Raw genomic sequence first — 23,032 nt, forward strand, 5'->3', positions numbered from 1 at the left:
ATTACCAAAAAACACAATTTTTATACCTACAATTTTTGAGCTCAACTAACCTGTAGTTTTAACAGAAATAGATGAGATTCAAAGTATTCATTCAGTTTCCTAAGTGATCCATTCCCTATCTTTCCTTATGAAACAATCAGTTATAACTCTAATAATTTGTCAAGGATTCACCAATCTCTACTTCCTTTATTTTCCAAGGTTTGGTATCCTTACAGAATCAAGTCCTTTGGCGGAATTTAATAGTTTCAAAATCCCTCATCAATATTATTCACTGGGATAAAATAATATGAAAATTTAACAAACACTGACTATGTGCTGAGAAATGATCCTTCAGTGATTCACTCAAGGTGGAGACTAGCATTCAGGCTACACCTGAGGTAGAATTTGAATTCCAAAGTGGACCTTTAAACCACAGCTCATCTGCTCTTTTTAAAACCATCAGAAAGAAGCCTGTTGCCTGACCTCTGAGATTCTGCAAAGAGACCATATTTAGATCTTTTGTCTCTTTTAACTTCCCTAGTCCCCTTCTCTACTTTCAGAATAGTGATTCCCAGATAAGTACAATGAGTTCAAACAGTGTGGTTAAAGGGGTAATTAGTCTGCTCTGCAGCCAAGTTACTCACAGAATAAATAAGTTGGCTTTCACAGTTGTTAGCTTCTTCCTGGGCTTTGTTTAGAGGGGTCTCAGCTCAAGCAAGCAACCTGTCAGCAGCCTGAAATAACTCTGTGGAAATCTAATGGCATATATGTAAAATATGTCTATGAAACCTTTTATTCAATCTTAGGTGCATAATTTTACTACTTCTTTAGGCCTGGAAAAGGATATTCAGCTACAAAAGGACAGAAAAGAAAATGTGTATAATACCTCATGCCCTCCTCACACCCTAGAACCTTATTTTACCCCTGTTTCATCAGAAAATGATGTATACTGTAAGAAACATTTTTAAAATTATTTGATCAAATATTTAAGTGCACTAAGTCTCTGTATTTATTAAAGCAAATATAGTTACCTTTCTGTCCCTTTCTAAAAGAAAGCAAAGGATACAGTTCTTTTTTCTTAAGACTCAGGGTTTATGGATATTAATTATTACACTATATTGACACCCAGACATGTTTATAGGAGGCTTTTGAGACATACAGACCTATTTATTCCCATACCAAATGGCACTTCTTTTTCCTCTGCCTTCTGCTTGTATTTTTTCTGTTGCGATTATATCCTACTGAGGCTGCTACATGTCTTTGTTTGATTTGAGGTTCTGAAGGTAAGACTGTATAGTCTCCTTTTTACAGAATAATAATGGGTTTTATGACTGTTTGCCTTCAGAAGCCTCTTTTTCCACTCATTCTCATTTCATATCTATGGTGAGGTGTCTAAAACAGATGAGTTAGTTCTGAACTGGTGATATATAAATCAATTATTATTTGATTCATATTCAAAGCAGCTCCTCCTAAAATAGCGGCCTTCCTGCCTGTGGGATGTAGTCTAACCTACTGCCTGGATCTACACCCACCAACATCCATATTTTGTCTATTGTTACCTTGGACACTTGTAGGAACTGAGTGAGTTTCTGTTTCTATACTGTCCATTGACAGACAAATGAATAAAGAAAATATGGCACATATGTAGAATGGAATGTTATTCAGCCTTAAAAAAATAAGGGAGTCTTGCCATTTGCAACAACTTGGATGAACCTTGAGGGCATTATGCTAAGTGAAATAAATCAGAGAGAAAGACAGACACTGCATAATCTCACTGTTACGTTTAATCTAAAAAAGCTGCACTCACAGAAACCGAGTAGAATGGTGGCCATCAAGGGCTGGGGAGTGGAGGAAATGGGGAGTTGTTGGTCGAAGGGTATAACCTTCCGGTTATAAGATGAATAAATCCTGGGAGTCTGATGTACAGCATGGTGACTATAGTTAACAACACTCTACTGCATACTCAAAAGTTTCTGAGATAGTAGATCTTACATGTTCTCATCACACACACACACACACACACACACACACACAAAAGGTAATTGATTGTGTAAGGTCATAGATGTGTTAACTAACCTTATTGTGGTAATCACTTTGCAATATATACATGTATCAAATTATGATGTTGTACACCTTAAACTTATACAGTGTTATATGTCAATTATATCTCAATAAAACTGGAAAGAAGAAAAACATTCACATGGAGAAGGGTGAGGCTGGTAGAAAAAAGCCACTGCCTTGAGCAGTACCGAGGTGGGCGGAAAGCCATGGGCCTCTATTAGCACTGCTGGGTAGGTTCTGTTCCCACGTGTGGGGAGGGGGTAGGACAGCACAGCTGTGATCCTTATTGCAGACCCTAGGCAGCCTCAGGCAACTTTTCAAAGTTAGATGCTGAAAACCAATAAATGAAATTATAAGGAAGAATTACATAAATGCCTTTATTCTACTTCTGGTCCTCTTGGCAACTTTTTCCATCTAAAAGCTGCACCCTGCAGTTCTCAAAGCAGGAACATTAACATGGATCAGAAATTTCCAAACTTTTCATCATCAACCCCTACACCAAAAGAAAAGTTGAAATTTTATGACCCCTAGTATATGAAGTATCTTGTGTGTTTTTAATATTTATCAAGAGAACATTTAACAGTTACCTACTATGTGCCAAGAGAAAATAAAAATAAGACACAGACTTTCAATGCAGACTTTGTTCCGGTATTATTCTTCGTTTTGACTTCAGTATAAGAACTATTGAGCTATTTGCTGTCCCAGTAAGGGGATAAGCAGACGATTACAGAATCCTGTGATCTCTTCCCAAGTTTGCAACTATAGGGTTGGTCCTAGAATTGCTCAATAACTTTGTATTTTGATTTAAGGGGAAACTAAAAGACCTTCCTGTCCCAAAGTAACTCTGCTTTGTGGAGACTGGAGGTGCCCTGCAATTGACTCAAGATACTGTTTATTTGTTTAAACAGTTCAATGAGTAGTTTCTATTTAACAAGTGAGCACAACTTTTCACAACAGTACCTACCCCATGACATAGCTCAGACGAAAACTCTGAGGGAAAGGAAAACTATATGGGCAAAAAGTCCAGGTTCCATCCACTGTACATGGGATATTGATAGGCCTGTAAAACTTACAGAGGTACCTGGAGGTACCCAGGAGCCCTGGGTATTTAGTATACAGATCAGCAAAGGATGGTGGAAAATAAGACGACACCAGGTCAGGGGACAAATTAAGCAGGTGAAGCTGGTCCTTTATACTCTTTTCCCTTCTGATACACCACTGCTCTGTCATGTCCAGAATATGTTCTGTATCCTCAGTAGACCTACACACACACACACACACGCGCGCGTAGCACACAAACATGCACGCATGCATGCATGTACACATACATGGACTTCCCAGTCTTCTCAGTTAAAATTCAGCTTGTAGTAACTAAAGAAAATTTATAATGCTCTATATTTTATAGATTTTAAAAATACTTGCACTTTAAGAGAAAACTTTTAATGTCTGAAAATCCCTTCTCACGAAGGAAGTTATTTCTGATATTGGAGGTTGACAGTTTCACAGAGAAAACTTCAGGAGCACAGAGATATGCCTGACCCTCTCCCCACGCACCATCTGGGGAGAATTCACCAACACAGAGGCTCAACCCCTCTGCTAAGTCAAAATCAAGTATACCAACATCATTATTTCACAGAGACTACCCTACCTCATGTTAGGCATTCATATGTATTTTATTTGTTGAAGAGAGGAAGAAGATATAAAGGAGGGAATCATCCGAAATTACAGAGGACAGCATTTATGTCAATATAGATATTTAAATTTAAGGTAAAATTAAATGATAATTTGAAATTATATGTGGAGTTTTATTTACTAAAGAATATTTTGGAAAGTTCAACTCCTATTTTCACTTATATTTTCAGGGAAGGTATTTGGTCCAAATGAAGAATACCTTCAATTATTGTTCTTTTATTGCAAGCAAAAAAGGATTTATACTTCTTTTCATGAAATATGGTTGTTTGACAACAGAAGGATAAATATTTTATATTTTTAGAAACAACAGTCAGGCTACTGATATTCTTAATTAGTTTTAATAAATCTGAATGCTTCTTATCATCTACTCTTTAGCTTGTACCTGAGGAGTTGAATACCTCTGGGAAGATACGTGCTCCAGACCCGTAAATATGCAGTTCACAGAGCCCACCACCACAGGGCAATAAAGAAGTCAAATCTTGAAACCATGGAGTGAAAATAGTGGGAGTTTAAATAAAAGCAACATTTCACAGTATGCTTTTCTGACCAACGTTATATCTAATAACTTAATGGATTGTATGTACATGGATTCTGAAAAGTCAGCAGCACACTTCACTGGTCAATTTCTATGATAAGGGGAACGTAATTGGAGTGTAGAAAAACAGTATACTTACATCTTAAAATTCCACCCCTACAGAATCTACTACTCACTATTGAAACATGGTAAGAAGAATAGCTTTCTGTGTCTCAGTCACCAGTTAACATTTTCAAGAGTAGAATTTATCTTCCTATCATGCTCAAATACACAGGAAAAATGCATATCTAGGACAATGGATAAACTCTATATGACATGTGAAAATAATTATTCAAATGGAAAAAGTAAAAGATCTACAAGGAACAGTTTTATATGCATTAGTGTGGATATATACATAAAGAGGCTCTAAGAAACATAAAAATCACTTCCAGGAAGTAATTTTAGGTAGAAGAGAATTAACATGGATGAGGAAGAAAAGAGAGTTGGTTTTAAGATAGTTTCATTTACTTGTTTTTTTGTGTTTATTTATTTGTTTTATTTATTTGGTCTTTGGAATATAAGGAAACAGTGGCTTTCACATCTGTATCCCAGTGGAACAAAGGGACCGAGGTCTATACTGGAGCCCAGCCACTGTTTGACTATCTTGTAATAATACTGGTGAAATACAGCCAAATCATTTGAACTACAAGCATCCTCTCTGACAATAATCTTACGACATCAACATTATAAATTAAAGAAAGGAAAGAGAGAATACTGTTTTCTTTAGAGAGAAAATACAGATTCTGGATCAAATCAATAATGTCAGCAAACCTCATGGGTATAAAACATTCTGCTGCCTATCATTTAGATCATGCCTCTAGAAGAGGGAAACTGGGTGATAATTTCCCCAGATTTTATATTTAATTCAAATATTTTAGGTAAGAGGCATCTCTAGTAAAGCACTGTATCATTGATTTTTTCCAACAGGATAGCTCACAGGAGTTCCTCTTTCCTTCTCAAATACATATGGGGAAATGGAACTGGGTGTGCGTTAGAGGAACTATCTAAATAGAGCATAGTAATCAACAGTTTTTTTAAAAATAGAAATTTCTATTTAAATTGTTTCCAGAGACAGAAACACACAGAGACAATTCCATGTGACAACAGTGGAAGAGACCAGAGTGATGCAGCTGCATATCAAAAAATGCCAACACCACTGATTGATGGCCACCACCAGAATCTGGTTAAGACAAAGAAGGATCCTCCCCTCGAGGCGTCAGAAAGAACATGGCCCTCTCAACACTCTGAGTTTGATCTTCTGGCCTCTAGAGCTGTGATAAAATAAATTTCTGTTCTTTTAAGCTAACAAGTTTGTGGTATCTTGTTATGGTAGCCCTAGAGATAACAGTATTTGATTCCTGAGATGGCAACTGTATTCTGACTATGTAACGACTATTCCAAGATGATCAACAGACACAAAGATAAAGAAAGGCAAAACTGAGACTAAGCCCAGTTCTTTTTATTCCCAGAATAATAAATGATTTTTTAATTAATTTAGATCTCTTTGTCTAACCCCTCTGCTTTTCAAAAGACTATGTGAGACCAATCAAGTATTAATATGTTATACTTTCATTCTAATTCATCTCAAATTATTTCTAATTCCCCTTATGAGTTCTTACTTGACCCATGAATTATTTAGGAATATACTGTTTCATTTCCATTTGTGATTTTCAACAAATTTCTTTCTGTTAACGATTTCTTATTGCATTCTGTTGTCATCTGAGAGCACTCTTTGTATTGTTTATATCCTTTAAAATGTACTGAAATTTGTTTTATGGCCTAGCGTATAGTATATCCATGTGCATTTGAAAAGAATGTATATTCTGATGCTGTTGGGTGGAATGTTTTATAGATGGCTGTTAGGTCTAGTTGATTGATAATGTTGTGCAAGTTTTTTTTTTATTTTCTTGTTGATTTTCTGTCTGTTCTGCTATTGAAAGAAAGGTATTAAAGCATCCAACTATTATTGTAGAACTGTCTGTTTCTCTTTTCCGTTGTGTTGATTTTGCTTCATTGTATTTTGAAGTTCTGTTGTTAGGTGCATATAAGTTTATAATTATTATACATTCTAGATGGTATAATCATTTTATCAGTTTAAAATATCTTTGTCTCTAGTAAAAATTTTCATCTTAAAATATATTTTTTTCTGATATTTTCTTAGCCACTCCAGTTTTGTTGTTGTTGTCTTGTTTTGTTGTGTTGTTACTGTTATGGTATATCTATTCCAACCCTTTTACACTTCACCTATATATTTTCTTGACTCTAAAGTGGGTCACTTTCTTGTTGATGTTATATACATATATAACTGTATATTACATTCAAAAACTACATATATAATAACAAATTATGGCAGACTTTGAACTGGACCTTTTATTTTTTTCGGTACACGGGCCTCTCACTGTTGTGGGCTCTCCCGTTGCAGAGCACAGGCTCCGGACACGCAGGCTCAGCGGCCATGGCTCACGGGCCTAGCCGCTCCGCGGCATGTGGGATCTTCCCAAACCGGGGCACGAACCCGTGTCCTCTGCATCGGCAGGCGGACTCTCAACCACTGCGCCACCAGGGAAGCCCTGAACTTCACCTTTAAATGAGTATGATTTAGACAGTAGAGCTTCCCTACCAAATGCAAATAACTCACTTGAACTCTCTTTTTTGTAAAGGACAGACCAATTCTTCCAAGGGGAATTCTTGAACTCATTAGATATGTGATATTCATTATAATTAGTTGCATTTAACACCACAGAAAGGACTTGATCAAAGGCTATTTTACTCTTTTCTTCCTCACTGGATGATTAGCTAGGTTCATTTTTAAATGGAAGATATACTCTAGATATTTCAATGTAGGGCATCTCTTCCTTTCAAATCTCAGAAAGAAAGGTGTGCTTCAGTTTCCCTGCAGAAAGCTCTAGTATCTTGCCCCCCTTTTGAAAGAGGAACGAATCCTTCTTTCTCTATTCTTCTTTGTCTTCTTCCCTTCATCAGCAATGAGCCTCTTTATCATTTTTGTCAGCCCAAAGAATAATTTTTCTCTTTCCAGGCCATTCAAAAATTGTACACTACAAAGTAAACGGAAAGAGCTTTATTTATAAAAAGAAAACAGCTATGACATTAGTTCTTAAAGAGTATAAAATTTTGATCCCTCATTCCAACAAAAAGTCTTGTTAGCATTTAGGGTTCAATGAGAGGCAATACACAAAAATGTTTTGGTGACTCATTTGACATCTTTACTAATAGGTTTGAATTCATACTGGTGAATATCAGACATATTTGTGTTAGGCAATTAAAATTAAATTATATCTAGACGTCTTTTAAATTACCATATTAACATTAACAAGTAATCTTAGAACTCATCTTGAAAGTAAAAGGTACTTTTATACTTTATAATGAAAACATCAATAAAATGTGCCTTTATGCAGAGAAAATGTAATTATAATACCAATTAATGTTAACTGGTCACTTTTTTATTGAAGTAGAGTTGACATACAATATTATGTTAGCTTCAAGTGTTCAACATAGTGATCCAACATCTAAATACATTTGAATTGGTCACCATGATAAGTCTAGTAACCATATATCACCATACAAAATTATTACAGTATTATTGACTATATTCCTTATGCGGTAGATTGCATCCCCAAGACATTTATTTTATAACTGGAGATTTGTACCACTTAATCCCCTTCACCTATTTCTCTCAGTCCCCTATCCCTCTTCCCCTCTAGTAATCACCAGTTTGTTCTCTGTATCTACAAGTTTGTTTCTGTTTTGTTTTCTTTGCTTTATTTTTTTAGATTTCACATATAAGTGAAATCATACAGTATTTGTTCTCCTCTGTCTGACTTATTTCACTTAGCGCACCTAGTACTCTAGGTCAATCCATGTTGTTGCAAGTGAAGATATTTCATTCTTTTTTAGGACTAAGTAATATTTCATTATATATATGTGTATATATACACCACATCTTCTTTATCCATTCATCTATTTATGGACACTAGTTTCTTCCATATCTTGGCTATTATAAGTAATGCTCCAATGAACAGAGGGGTGCATACATCCTTTCTTATTAGTGTTTTTGTTTTCTTTGGATAGATACTCAGAAGCTGAATTGTTTCATCATATGGTAATTCTATTTTTAACATTTGGGGGAACCTCTGTACTGTTTTCCATAGTGGCTGCACCAATTTACATTCCCACTAACAGTGCACAAGGGTTCCCTTTTTGATGATGGCCATTCGGACAGGTGTAAGGTGATATCTCACTGTGGTTTTGATTTGCATTTCCCAGATGATTAGTGATATTGAGCATCTTTTCATGTGTCTTTTGGTCATTTGTATGTATTCCCAAAGCAATGTAACCCCGATCAAAATACCAATGGTATTTTTCACAGAATTAGAACAAATAATCCTAAAATTTGTATAGAATCATCCAAACAAACAAACAAAAAACCTCCAATAACCAAAGCTATATTGAGAAAGAAAAACAAAGCTGGTGGTATGACATGCACTGATCTCAGACTATACTGCAAAGCTATAGTAATCAAAACAGTATGGTATTAGCATAACAACAGACACACAGATCAGTGGAATAGAATAGAGAGCCCAGAAATGAACCCACAGTTATGTGATCAATTAATCTACAACAAAGGAGGCAAGAACATACAATGAAATAAAGACAATAAATGGTGTTAGGAAAATTGGACAACTACTTGCAAAAGAGTGAAACTGAATTATTTCCTTACACTATACATAAACATAAATTTAAAATGGATTGAAGACTCACATTTAAGACCTGAAACCATAAAACCCCTAGGAAAAATACACTGATATTGGTCTTAGCAATATTTTTTTGGGGTCTATCTCCTCAGGCATGGCCAACAGAAGTAAAATTAAACAAGTGTGATTATATCAAACTGAAAACCTTTTGCAGAGAGGAGAAAACCATCACAAAATGAAAAGGTAACTTACTGAATGAAAGATTTTTTCAAATGATATATCTGATAAGGAGTTAATATCCAAATTATCTAAAGAAATCATATAATTTAATATCAAACCCCCCCAGATATTCCAATTTAAAAATGGGCAGAGAACCTGAACTGGTTACTTTTTAAAGTGTGTGATACAGTACTTAGATGCATTCTTTTTTCATTAGCCTTGAATATCAATACTCTTAACGTCTCCGTTTATAAATGAAGAAATCAAGGAATGGAGAGATAAATGACTTGTCTAAGGTACAAAGCTTATTACAAAAAAGATTATACTAAACCAGACCTCTGATTCAGATTCCTATACTTTAATCATTATGGCTTACTGCAGAAGATTAGAGACAGAATTTGACATTGAAAGCTTAGATTCCAGTTTTTAATGAGACTTCTTCACCATGCCTTTATGTCTAAGGGAAAAAATTCTGGTCTGTACTGCCATTAATGATAATACTGCTTTAGAGAAATGTTCTGGAGGGAAAGGATGTTATTCAAATTTATTTTTAAAGTTTTTTTTTGGTTTGACTTTGTTTCTTAATTTTCTCATGCTAGGATGGGAGGGCAAACCAAACCTAAACTAACAATACCAACTATACGTGTGTGCGTGTGAGTGTGCCTGTACTTATAAGTATGAAAATACAACTTACAAGAAAAGGCAAGGCCAGAATCTATAAGGCTAAGGATTTCGACTTTATCTTAGATGCAAGAGAAAGCAATTAAATGAAAAGACAGTTGTGTAGATACTAGGCTGTTCAAGTAGAGCAAAGGAGAAATGGTAGTGGCTAAGATGGTGGCAATGAAGATGAAGAGAAACATTATATATGTGATGAGAGAGAGAGAGAGAGAGAGAGAGAGAGAGATGAGATTCCAGAGAACCTAATGATGCAGTCTATGCAGAAAGCGAAGAAAAGGAAGGAACTGAGGATCATTCCCAGGTTTTTGCATTGAGTTACTTTTTGTGTGAATCATGGCACCATTCACTGAGGAAGAAAAGATTTGCAGGATGGGACAGTTTGGAAGAAGGAATAATTGAAGTTTCATTTTAGACATCTTAGTTGTAGAGACGTCAAGCAGTGTTCCTCATATTTCTCCAAAGAAAAGAATCACCTGGGGATCTTATTGCACATATGGATTATCACCTTTTCTGCTACAACTTCTGGTTTGCTAGTCTGAGTTGAACACAAAGTACTGGATTTTCTCACACTGCAGAAGAAAAAAAACACACTGAAGGAGGTGGGAAAGAGCTAACCTAAGTAACTTTGGAAAACAGTATTTTAATATACTGTAATTAACCATGCACAATATATACTGAAAAGCTAAAGACAAAGAGAAATGTACACAAATATTGAACTTGTTAGTAAATTTATTTTTCACACGTGTACAGGTTAATGATTTTTAAATATTTTATGTGTATTCCAGAACTGAGCAAATGACTAAATAGACTGCAAATAATGAGAATCAGGTTTCTAACTGTTAAAGAGTGACAAATAAGGAAAGGGTAAGGGAGGCTAGAATAAACCCTGTGGTGTTGGATTGGAATCAAGGTATCAATTTGAATTCATATATCAATTTGAAGTTATATATATATATGTAGATAGACAGATGATAGATAATGTGTGTGTGCACACGTGTGTGTGTATACACACACACCCAGATAGATAATATGAAAATAGAGATACTTGTATATTTTTATGTATTCATATATAGATTTTTAGCTCTCTCTGCTGAAAACACAATGAGGTAGCTTGGATAGTGATAAATCCACCTCATACCAAGATTCTGGTTTCTGAATACCATTATTAATGCAAGGAACAAGAACTCCATGGAGAAATGACTGATTCAAGGCTGAGACAGAGGAAAGTAAAAGATGGGTCTGGAGCATTTTGTGGTGTCAGAAAGTAAGATATTACTCCAAAAATTGTATGGCCATGTAGGAAAAATATAGGAGACAGCTGGAAGGAGTACCACTGACCAAATATGGAACACTTTGAGAAACAAAACTATTAATGATAGTAATAAATTTTAACCCGTAGAATAAAATAAATATCCACAAGTTCACACTAATGTATGTATACATATGAACAAATAACCAGATACATACATAAATGAACAAGAAGAACAGCTCTTTCTTATACTCAAATTATAGTTAATAAATGTAGAGGGAATGATGGGAATAGAAAATGAACAATCATCAAACACCACAGTAACTGGTGGAGTCAAAAATTATTGATGGATGCTAAAATTAGTATGGGAAAATTAAACAAGAAGCAGAATATTTGAACAATCTCAAATAATTACAAAGGGAAAAATAGTGATTTCGCAGCTATCATTATAACTAAGTCATCAAAGTTAGCATCCCCAGTAGTGAGACATACAGATTTGTTTGTACCTCTAATATGTACTGAAAATGGCATAATATCTCTCCTGAAGTGTTCTTGTCAAGAAATTCATATCCTCAGTCTAACTATGAGAAAATATCAAACAAACCCTATTTGAGAAAAATTCTACAAAATGACTGGATAAGATTTTCCATTAGTTCAAGGTCATAACAGACAAAAAAAGACTGAGGAACTATCCTAGATTAGAGAAGAATGGGGAGATATGACAAGCAAATGCAATAAGGGATCCTAGATTTGAATCTGGACCACAAGACGATAGGCAATATTTGAATACGAGTCTATAAATTGTTAGTAGCATTGTGACAATGTAAACTTTCTGCTTTCAATAATTATACTCTAGTAATATAAAATGTTAACATTTGGGGAAGCTGAGTAAAGGGTATATGGGAACTCATACTGCTATGTTTGAAGTTTTTTGATAAAGAAGATTTGATAACACAGTTTTATAAAAACTTAGTTTGGACATTTCTGAACCTCTTTTTTGTTTCCTTATGGAAGAAAGTTGCTTGTTTAGGGCTAATACTAATTCAATGGGGGTAAGATTTACACAGGACCAACCCTAACATTCATAGTGTGTGGCACAGGAAACAACTTTGAATGGCCATTTCAAGGAACAATATACTTAAGTGTATACAGTGAGTAAAATGGATGAACTACACAAATTAATGAGTTGAAAAACCATAGAATCATAGAATTTTCTCACTGTAAAGGCTCTTACTTTCATAACTTTTCATAACTTTTCAGTTCCTATGGGTAAATACCAAAGAGCATGATTACTAGATCACTGTATGGTAAAAGTACGTTTATTTTGTAGGCAACTGCTAAGTATCCTGCTAGCCACAAATGAGAATTCCAATTGTTCTGCATTATCACCAACTTCGGTATTTCAGTTTTGGGATTTTAGCCATTTAAATAGGTGTGTAGTGGTATCTCATTATTGTTCTAATTCAAAATTCACTGATGACATGGAATGTGTAGCATCTTTTCATATGCTTATTTGCCATGTGTCTATTTTCTTTGTTTAACCATAGTAGTTTTGTTGTTTTTTTTTAACCAAGGCCTGCTAACTCTTGTCCTCCTGTGTCTATTTATGTTGTCTTTTTTCTTTCTTTCTTCTTTTTTTGAACTTTTGATCATTTAGTCTTTTTCCTGGTTATGTCCAATTATTTTTTATACTAAAATTGGGCTTAACTTATTTTAGGAAACTATAAAGATACCTCCACATTCTGCATGTTGTTATCTTTCTCTTGAAAAGATTTACTTTGGCCCATGGCAGACAGTTACTATAGGGACTGGAAACCTTAGTCCATTCTCAGTTTGAGCTCATTCAAAGCCGTTTTTCAGTCTGTGTGAAGGTTGGTCTATTTCTGTCTTGTCCTTCCTCTATGGGTGTTGCCCTTTGGGATTACCATGTGAAAGTTTGGATTCTCCCTATTCCCAACTACCCTTGTATTTGTTAGGCTTTAAATGTAATGGTTCCCGCAGCCCTGTGAGACTAAAGATACACTTAGCTTGTCATTCCATTAGTTGTTGCCTTTAGCTTGAGCTGTTGCCCATTGGCTTCTGTGGTTACAGTCTTTTGAAATCTTTGGCTTTTCAGCTCCTAGGCTGTATGAGCTGAATCAGCAAATGCCCCAAGGACAAAAGCTGCACCAAGTGTCAAGCTTGCGTCTGTGTTTCCCTTCTCTCCACAACTTGGCCCACATGTCTTGGTGTCTCTCTAACATTCAGATGCCAGTGAACAGATGTTTCCTTACTTTATCCAGCTTTTCTAAAATTTCTTTAGACTTCACCTGATCTTATGTTATTATTGAACTATCATCTCAATTACCCCTAGGAAGAAAATTTGCAATTTTATGTTTTATTTTTTTATTTTCTATATTACCTCAGTTTCTGTAGAGATCTTTTACCTCACTGTTCGGTCTAGTTCCTGTGTTAGCAGTAAGATGGAGATAAGGTGGAGGCTAAGAATACTGGGGGGAAATCACTGATGAATGATATGTCTCGTTCTTTTTGTTTTTTCCTCTCCTTATTTATTACTCTGGCAGCCTACACCTGCCTTTCTTCATTTGACCCAGTTGCCCAAATAAGAAACCCACTCTGGTAAAGACCTGACTTTACTCTCATCAATGTCTGCATGTTAGGATTAGCTCGATGATGAACACCATGCCAGAGTTCTTTGTGTGAGACTTTTGCAGACTTTTGTTAGCCCTTTAGTTTGCCTCTTGCAAACGCTGCTCAGATTGTTGAGGTTTTCTAAGATTCTGTAGGTCAAACCTCTCTACCTGCATACCAGATGAGCCCTTCTCTCTTTCCTGACTTCACTTGTGGGAGGTTAGCCCTCGGTTCTTCTTTTTCCCCATCCAATCATAATTGTTCATGAATTCCAAAAGGCCCTCAAAATATCTGTCATCCCTTTCTCTCTTCTCTTTTTTATCAACACTCTTAAATATTAACCATATATTTGCATACCTCTTTCTTACTTACAGTGGAATATTGGAAGGCTCAATCGTTAAGTGTGAGCCCCACCAAATTAGGACTCATACAACACTCTCCTCCAGGCCAAAACTTTTGATAGCCACTGGGTTTTTTTATACTATCTTATATGTATCTAAATTTGTAATGATTTAGTTAATTCCTGAGTTACGTGACAATAAGAAATCAGTCAAATTAGCACTACAGAAGTGCAGCTTAGACCTAGGGACCAGAACCAAGGACCACAAAAACCTGTTAACCAATAAGTTTCACTTGTACTTCATGTTTAACAACTGCTGAGGGTGAATGGGAAGTGAGGGAAAAAGAGTTTAACTTCATATCACAGAAACTTGCACTAAAATGAAGAGGAAAATGACCCAGTTCCTGGTTCAAGTCACTGTAATCTGCTTCAATAAATAATAACAGCACACAAGGAAAACAAACACTATATGATAGGAACAATGGATAATTAATTACCAGATCAGGGAGGACAGATTACACTTGCTATGGGATTTCATTAAAGAAGGATTCCAAAAAGTACTGGCTTCTTCTAAGAAGACTTCTCAGAACAGGTAGCATTTAAACTGAGTCTTGAACAAGTATATAGAGGGTAGGGAACAGGCCTTCCGGGCAGGGAACAGGCACAGTGTCAGGAATGGCACAAAGGCCTTATGGAATAGGGGACAAAACTGGCTGAACACAGGAGTGCTACGTGTTGGGGAATATGGCGGAAGGCTGGCTGAGGTTGGTTAAATGAAACATAATTAGACGGAAGAGAAAGTAGGTGGAAAGACACATGGAAGACTGTGGAAAGCCCCTGAAGATGGAGGTCAGCATAATAATATGAAGAACTCAGTGGTACTTTGACACTGTATGAATGTCTAGGTTTAAAAAATCAGGAAAACACAATAAAAGAATAAACTACTGATATAATGATATGTAACCAGAGGCCAGATACCAAAGAATACACACTGTGTCTTTCCATGTATGTCATATATGGTGATAGATAGAGGTCAGCTTAGGTGTTGCCCTGGGAGAGTATGGAACAGAAAGAAGTAACAGAGAACCGTGTAGGGTGTAGAAATATTTTATAATATCTTGGTCTGGTGTTGGATACATGGGTGCATAGAGATGTAAAAATTCAGTTATTAGCAATGCAGTTAACCTACTAGAGTTTTTTTTAATGTATGCGTACATAAAAAAAACTCTAGTAGGTTAATTAGGCTGTCAGTTGTATGAAGTAAATTTTGGTCAAGGAATAGCCAAGATAGTAATGCAGTAATAAGTTATAAATGCACTCACTGTGCTCTAGAATGTCACAATTGGAATACAAGAAATATGTGTAAGAAAAAAGACAAATATTCAATATTGATGGTTGGATGAGCTGAATAAGTTAGATCACTCTACTTTCAATTTAAGAACTTGGCCAGTGTTTGGATACCTTTGAACAAAGAAAAAAAAGAAATACAATTTTTATTACGCACATGCTATGTATCAATCCCTGACTTATATTTTGACACATATAAACATGGGAAATATTGCACCTTGTAACTGAGACAATGAAGATGAGTGAGGTAGCTGGTTTTGACACTAGAGGCTGAGAAAACCATCAGCCCATAATCGTAAGTAGTCTGAAGTCGGAGGAAAAGAATCAAGAGGAAATAGGGGTAAGTGCCAGGAGCTTCTGGAAACTACATCAGAGATGAAGACTCCAGGATTGTTGAGCTTTCTAGGAGTCCCAATGACTCAGGTAAAAACAGAGGGCTTAAAACTGAATCCTGGGGATATATGTATGCATATAGCTGATTCACTTTGTTATACAGCAGAAACTAACACAACACTGTAAAGCAATTATACTCCAATAAAAGATGTAAAAAAAAAAAACAAAAAAACTGACTCCTGCAAAGTAACAATTGTTAGGCCAAACAGTAAAGAATTATAAGAAAAATAATCACATGCCTGTCCCAACAGAGAAATATCCTAAGCTCCATCTCACCATTTCTCTGATTGGCCTTTCACAAAATACAGTCCCATCAGCTGAATATAGGTTTGTCAAGTAACTGTGAGTAAGACTGAATTAAACAAAAATAAATCAATTCCTTCCTCCAAAACTTTTCAGAGTATGTAATGTAACAAAGTGCAACTTGAATTTCAGGTCGGGATGTAGAGTACGGCTCTTCCCAAATGCTTCTGTCTCGTAACTACATTAACATCATCTAAAACCAGTGTTCTGCAGGACAGAGATTGTGAAACGCTGCTCTCATCATGTAAGATATCAAGTCCTTCTGAAAATCCATTCTTCCTTCTGCCCTTTCTCGTGTTGTCCCTGTCACCCGGAATGTCTGTCCTAAGCTCCACCTGCCAAAACCCTACCCATTTTTAGGATCCAAGAGATAATAAGAGGCTTAAATTACTGAAAGGCAGAGAAAGAAATCCCTTCCTAGGGATCTACATTTCCTTCCTAGGGAAAAGAAAAATTGTAAAGTATACCACAGTGACCTTAAGTCTGTGAATGTAAGTATGTTGTGTTACTTTGAGTTCTGTAAAAGTCAATGTGCTACAATATACATGGATATGAATGTTTGATCTCTTACAAGTAGAACTTGCTGATAACTTTCATCATGAGCGAGGTTAATGATTAAGGGAGCCATTGTATTTGGCTCAGCCCTTATAACTAGGGAATATTAAAATTGGAAAGGTCCCTAGATATTAGCAAATCTATCCACCTCATATTCTAAGTAAGGAAACTGAGACCTTCATAGATTGGATATTTATATTAACAAAGGAAAAGGATATAAGATCGGCAGAACTACCTTTTAGATTAAGAATTTTGAGATTTTTATACACTACTAGGACATTATGTCCACTGATATTGAGACAATGTGTTTCTTAGTCATCATTTTCTATTGCAGTGACCAAGCGAGGTGGCAGTCAGTAGTTGTACAAAGGGAAAAAGAAAACTTTGGAAACTCCCAATTTATATACAAAGGGATATTCATCATTCATGTTATTTAAGCTAACTGGATGCAGTTTATCAGCTACATTGAGGAATGGTGAAGTGAAGTGTCTATACAATTAACATGTTAGTTTGTGTCATGACCTCCCTGTTGTTCAAGTGAGTTAACGGTTAGCACTCAACTAGGCACTTAAGAGTCCATTATAAATCTGGACTAAACGTTTATCTGTGGCATCTTTATTCTTCTTTGGTGCCCTTAGGCAGAATTAGCCCCCTTATGTTTTGATAAATTCAAGTATTAAACAGGGCTAAGGTTTCACAAGTTCTTTGGCCTAAACATGGGGGTAAGGGAGACCCATGAGCTGGAGTACTTCTAGATTTAAGAATGGTCAGATTGAGGAAGAAGAGTCTTATGCCAGAGGTGAAAGAAGACTGAGTATAATTACCTATTTTTAAAAATTCTAACCCTTTTCAATGTTCTAAAGTGATCAGGAAGTACATGGGTATGCTAGGAAGTAAGGGAGTCAAGCAACAATATTCTCTAAGAGTTTGTGGATGGCAATGAAGAGGAAAGTAAGATAGAGACAATCCTAGAAAAGGTTTTGGTTGGCCATAATAATGAAGTCAGAAGGAGAAGAAGAAGAAGAAGAAGAAGAATGACACATGCAATGGGAAAGAGAAAGCGAGAATAGAGAAGCAAAAGGGAGAGTAGAAAAATGAGACAAATTTGGAGGAGGAAATGAGGAAGAAAACTGGGTGAAAGAAGGAAGCACTGATGGTAGACCACTTGACACTCAAACATTAACACGATGCACATTTAAGATGTGTCATCCATGGCCATGGTCATTACCCTCAAATAGTTTACAGTACGTGTTTCAGAGACATTTATAAATTGAAAATGCCATTAAAATAAGTGCCAGGGTATAAGTATTCATGGAATTGTATGGGAGAATAAAAAGTCCCCCGTCAAAGAGCCTTCTGAGACATCGGAAAAAAAGGAAAAACCTAAAAAGCATAAGACTCTTCCTATTTTCATTTCCAATATACATCCCAATCTTGATGATCAATCAGCGATTTAAATATCAACTATAAACACAGTATTTTATGAGCTGCTATGCAGTATACTATACTAGAGCAATAGAACAGAGAGGACCTCAAACCCTCTGTTCCCTCAAATTCAAAGGCACGCTTCCTGACCCCTCCAGACCACTACTGGACACAGGGAACACACACTAATGTTTCAGGACCCCAACCAGCAGTCACCTGCTTTGTGATTACTTCCATGACACACCCTCACTAACACCACTGACTTTCCTGCTCCTACGGGACATAACATATATTTCCTATTTTAACACATACCACAGTGCATTATGATTGCAGGTAGATGTTGTAACAACTTGAAAGAGAATGACGACTTTTTTTCTCTTTACATCTCATTATTTCCCTACTCATAATATTTCTTGAAGAGAAACCATAAAAATATAAACAAACACAAAAAACAGATAATATACAAAACGTGTGCTTTGCACCTTAACACAAACTTAAGTAAAATTAATTCTGACAGTATCCGGCATGACAAACTTCCATGGTACAAATGAGAATGGACCAAGGTTTGAGCAGGTACAGGAGACCATCCAGGCATGAACAACACCAAAGAAAGGTAGACAGGAAGTAACATGGTGTGTAGGAAATCACGAGACCAGTCTGATGGGAAGAGACTTAAACAAGACTGAAACTCACTTTCTAAACCTCCATCTCCAATTGGACGATTCGCAAGACACAGGTGCACCAAAGTGGCCCAATATTCAATCCCTTTAATGGCGAGGAACACTTTAAAATTTTATGGCTTTAGTTTGCCCAAAAGCAACTATCAAATGTTGGCAGGACACAATGAAGGCTTACCTTTGTTAACATAGTTAAGTCTCTCTCTCTCACAACTAGCCCACTTGGATCCACGTTCCTTAGCGCACCCGAAGCACTTACACAGCATTGATGAGCTTTACACAACTGGAAGGCCACATCTTTATTTCTTATTGCAGGAACACAACATCTGGAAACTTTATTTCTATCGGAAGCTAAAGCAAAATTATTGTAAAATGAGTCATTTAAACCATACATTTTATCACCGTTAAAAAGCATCTGCTCTGTGCTAAGGATTAGAAATGACTCCTGTTCTTAAAGCCTCATTAAGGACGAAGATCTATAAACTCAAAATTTCAATCACATGAGATAAAGAACCATAACCTTTAAGCACAGAAGTGCCTATGGAGGCCAAAAGTTATATCTAAGTGACGGCTTCATGATAACCCTGAAGCAGAATCTAGAAAGATGAGGCTATGCAGAGTTGGAGCAGGAGGTGCATTAACTGCACAGGGAGCACCTGTGCAAAGACACTCGCGCCTGACACCTGCTGGGCACTGTAAATACTGCAGGTGGGGATGACTAAAGACCAGGAGTCCAAGTGTGAGAAGAGACAGAAATGAAAATAGAGATGTTGGCCCAAGCAAGCCTGGGAGAGAGCATGGCTTGTATCCCACAGGTGATGAGGCCTGGGGCTACAACTGGCTGAGTAAGGGTGCCTCCGCTGATTAGAAAAAGGCTCCCCGCCGCTGAAGGACCAATTAGACAAAGGGAGTGATCACAAAAAGCTCCCCTTCCTCAGGGCCAAAGAGCCCCAGGAGGCTTGGCAAAGCACAGTTCAGATTACAGGCCTCTGTGCAGAGCACATGCTGGGCGGCTAGTATGCACTAACTCTGTGTGGGCAAGCCATTAGCAGCATTATTTTAGGCATATCTTGTCATGTTAGAAGATCACTCAACCCGAGTAGGCAGATGAACTTAGAGGAACTGAGACCAGGGGCCGCAAAACCACCCAGGAGTTTCTACCATAGTCGGGGCAAAATGTAATGTGGATGAAGAAGCAAATTTAGGAGGAGGCCAAAATTTACAAGCTAGACCCACTGGATGAAAGTCATAAAGAAAGTTCAGTGAAGGAATTCTGAAGAGAATGGGCTCTGCATTTTTCTTACAATCAATGTAAAATATTAGGCAAAATTAAGTACAGTGGCCTTTAAGGTCCCTTCCAGCTCTAATTTCTTTTGACTTCTAACTTATTACTCTGGTTAAGTAAAGTCCCTTCAGAGGTACAGAACAGTTCCTACACCTGAATGGGATGCAAAGAATAATCTGACTTCTCTTCACCAGGGGATGAGTTGAACTGTCCTTGCAGAAGAGGTAACACATGGTGAGAACCCCAGATCCTAGAAAAGGGCCAGGCACACGATAAGTATTCAGCTTTTTGAAAACAAATGAACAATCATTTCCTCTCCTACATCTTCACACCCTTTCTCTGCTGGCTGCTTTCTTTCAGCTTATAAACTTCCTCAATATACCCACTTAAAAAGCCCTCAGACCTATGATTCTTTGGATCTTGTTGTGGGTAACCTAAGTCTCTACCATGCCTTCAAACACCTGTCCTCCCAAAAAGCCCAGATCTGAACCTTGGGCCCAGACCCGTCTACCAGGCCCCTCTAAAGCACTGAAGATGAAGTAAGATCCTCTCCCCACCCCCAATCCCTTCCTACTGTGCTCTGTATCTCTCAAAAAGATGCAGCTGTAAACTGTCACCCACGCTTGCTGCCCTCCCTTTTCTAACTGGTCACCAGGCCCCACCCATTCTCTCTCAGATCTGCAAAATCCAGTCCAACCTTTTATAACTTAAGTCGGAACCTTAGATGACAATTCACCCTGCACTCAATCAAGTGCCTTGCACATGGAGGTCCGAGTGAGTCTCTAAACCACAAGTCCATCTCACTCTTCTTTAGGGTTTCCCACAGCCTTCAGGATAAACATCTAAACTTCTGACAGGACAAACAAGGCCCCCTTCTCTTGGGCCCCACTAAGTTTCCAGTATCAACTCTCATTTCTTTCCCAAACCCTGAGTTCCAGTCCTATACCTTAGTTTTGCCATATTTTCTTATATTTCTCAAACTTTGACACACACTGCTCCCTCCTGCCACCCCAGTAGCTTCTACATATCCTTAGAAAGGATGGCACCTCCTCCAAGAAGCCTACCCTGAACTTTCCCTTCCACGATTCTGTGCTCTGCAAAGGGGAAAGGTGGGGGGGGGAGGGATACATTGGGAGTTTGGGATTAACATAGACACACGACTCTATATCAAATAGATCATCAACAAGGACCTACTGCATAGCACAGGGAACTCTACTCCATATCCTGTAACAAACTGTGCGGGAAAAGAATCTGAAAAAGAATGGATATATGAATAACTAAATCACTTTGCTGTACACCTGAAACTAACACAATATTGTACATCAAATAACCTCCAATATAAAATAATAATTAAATTTTAAAAAAAGATTCTGTGCTCTGTAGCACCAGAACTCACTTCTTCCACAGCACTGACTACTGTGCTTGTGTTTACCTGCCGCCCAGTAGAAGGGGAGATTACCTAGGGCAGAAACATCGTCTCCAGCAGCCCTTGGTTCTGACAACTCATTCAAGTGCCAGGCTACTTTACACACATAACCTGCTTAATTAATTCTAAGAACCCACAGAAAGAGTGGTTTTTAATGTCATTTTACAAGTGTGGGGATTGCAGTTCAAAAGTAACCTGCCCAGGCCACAGACAGCATAAGCCCTGGAATTCAAACTCTAAGCTGCCTTCACACCAGTGCTCTTTCCACTATATGATACGACTACTGAAAAGCAGATTTTTTTTTTCCTGAGCCCTGTTTTAATGGAAAGGAAATGAAGCTGGGATATACCAATTTCCTAATCGCTTTGGCGTGTACTAGGTAAAGTCGTTCAACAGACCAGGTAACATCTGTGGAACAATTAACGATGCTCCAAACTGTCCTAAGTGTTCTACATTGTAGGGTCTACAAGCATTAACACAGTGCGACCTTGTAACCTCCAGAGAGAGTGAGTCCTGTTCAGCCCATGCTACAGATGAGAACACTGAGACCTAGAAACCTTAAGGCACTCGGCCGGGGTCACCGAGCCGGCAGGAGTCCTAGGCCGCACGCCGCATCTAGCGCACGCACACCCGGGCACTGGGCACCGGTTCTAGTGCCCACCCTCCACCTTGCACCATCTAAAACCCCGCTTCGCAGCGCCCACACGAGAGCCCCTGGAAGCGGGAAGTACAAAGCTGTCTCAGCTATCTCAAACAGATGAACCAGTTTGCAGGGCAGAAGTTGAGACACAGATGTAGAGAACAAACATATGGACACCAAGGGAGGAAAGCCGGGGGGGGGTGGGGATGGTGGTGTGCTGAACTGGGCGAGTCGGATTGACATGTATACACTGATGTGTATAAAATTGATGACTAATAAGAACATGCTGTATAAAAAAATAAAATAAAATTCAAAAATCATAAAAAAAAGAATACTGTCTACTGTCCTCCACGCCCCCTGGAACACTCACTGTAAATATCCAGGAGGTGCTTGCAGAATGAATGAATCAATGAACAAACAAGCTCACTCATTTCAAACGTGCAGTCACATGCATAATCTGACCTTCTGAGAAGTTAAGCTTCTGGAAGGAGCCCATTTTCTTAATGTATTCAGCATCGAGTCATCACAAAATATGAACTCTTATAAAGTACTGCCCCCTCACTTCCCATGAGAAAGCAAAATTCCTCAGCAGGGAAATGGGAGGGTAGCAGACATTACCCGCAAACTTTAGGAAGGCTGCGGCTCGCTGAGCACTTCACTAGGGCCCCTGACCGCCTGCCTGGTAGTAGGACAGACACACCAGGAATGGCTGCTGACCGGCACAAAGAGCGCCCGGCCACGCAGGCAGCACACCCCGCACCCTGCCAAGCGAGGTCTGACCAGCAAGGGAAAGACGCTCTCCACTGCAGAACCGCCCACCACTAGAAAGCCAGGTCCTGCCAG

At 37.7% G+C, this 23,032-nt stretch overlaps 1 pseudogene across 1 annotated transcript in view; it reads right to left on the minus strand.

Moving 5' to 3' along the window:
* LOC307048614 (3-hydroxyisobutyrate dehydrogenase, mitochondrial-like) overlaps positions 1-22,685 on the minus strand; it is a 28,761-nt pseudogene extending 6,076 nt beyond the window's left edge. The window contains exons 1-3 of the transcript in view: positions 22,652-22,685; positions 22,131-22,263; positions 10,424-10,487 (exon numbers count right to left, since the gene is read on the minus strand). The product of the transcript in view is annotated as a 3-hydroxyisobutyrate dehydrogenase, mitochondrial-like (transcript). The remainder of the gene's footprint in view (positions 1-10,423; positions 10,488-22,130; positions 22,264-22,651) is intronic.
* Between the last annotated feature and the right edge of the window lie 347 nt (positions 22,686-23,032).

Source organism: Hyperoodon ampullatus (genome assembly GCF_949752795.1).
Source record: "Hyperoodon ampullatus genome assembly, chromosome: 2".
Classification (NCBI taxonomy): Eukaryota; Metazoa; Chordata; class Mammalia; order Artiodactyla; family Ziphiidae; genus Hyperoodon; species Hyperoodon ampullatus.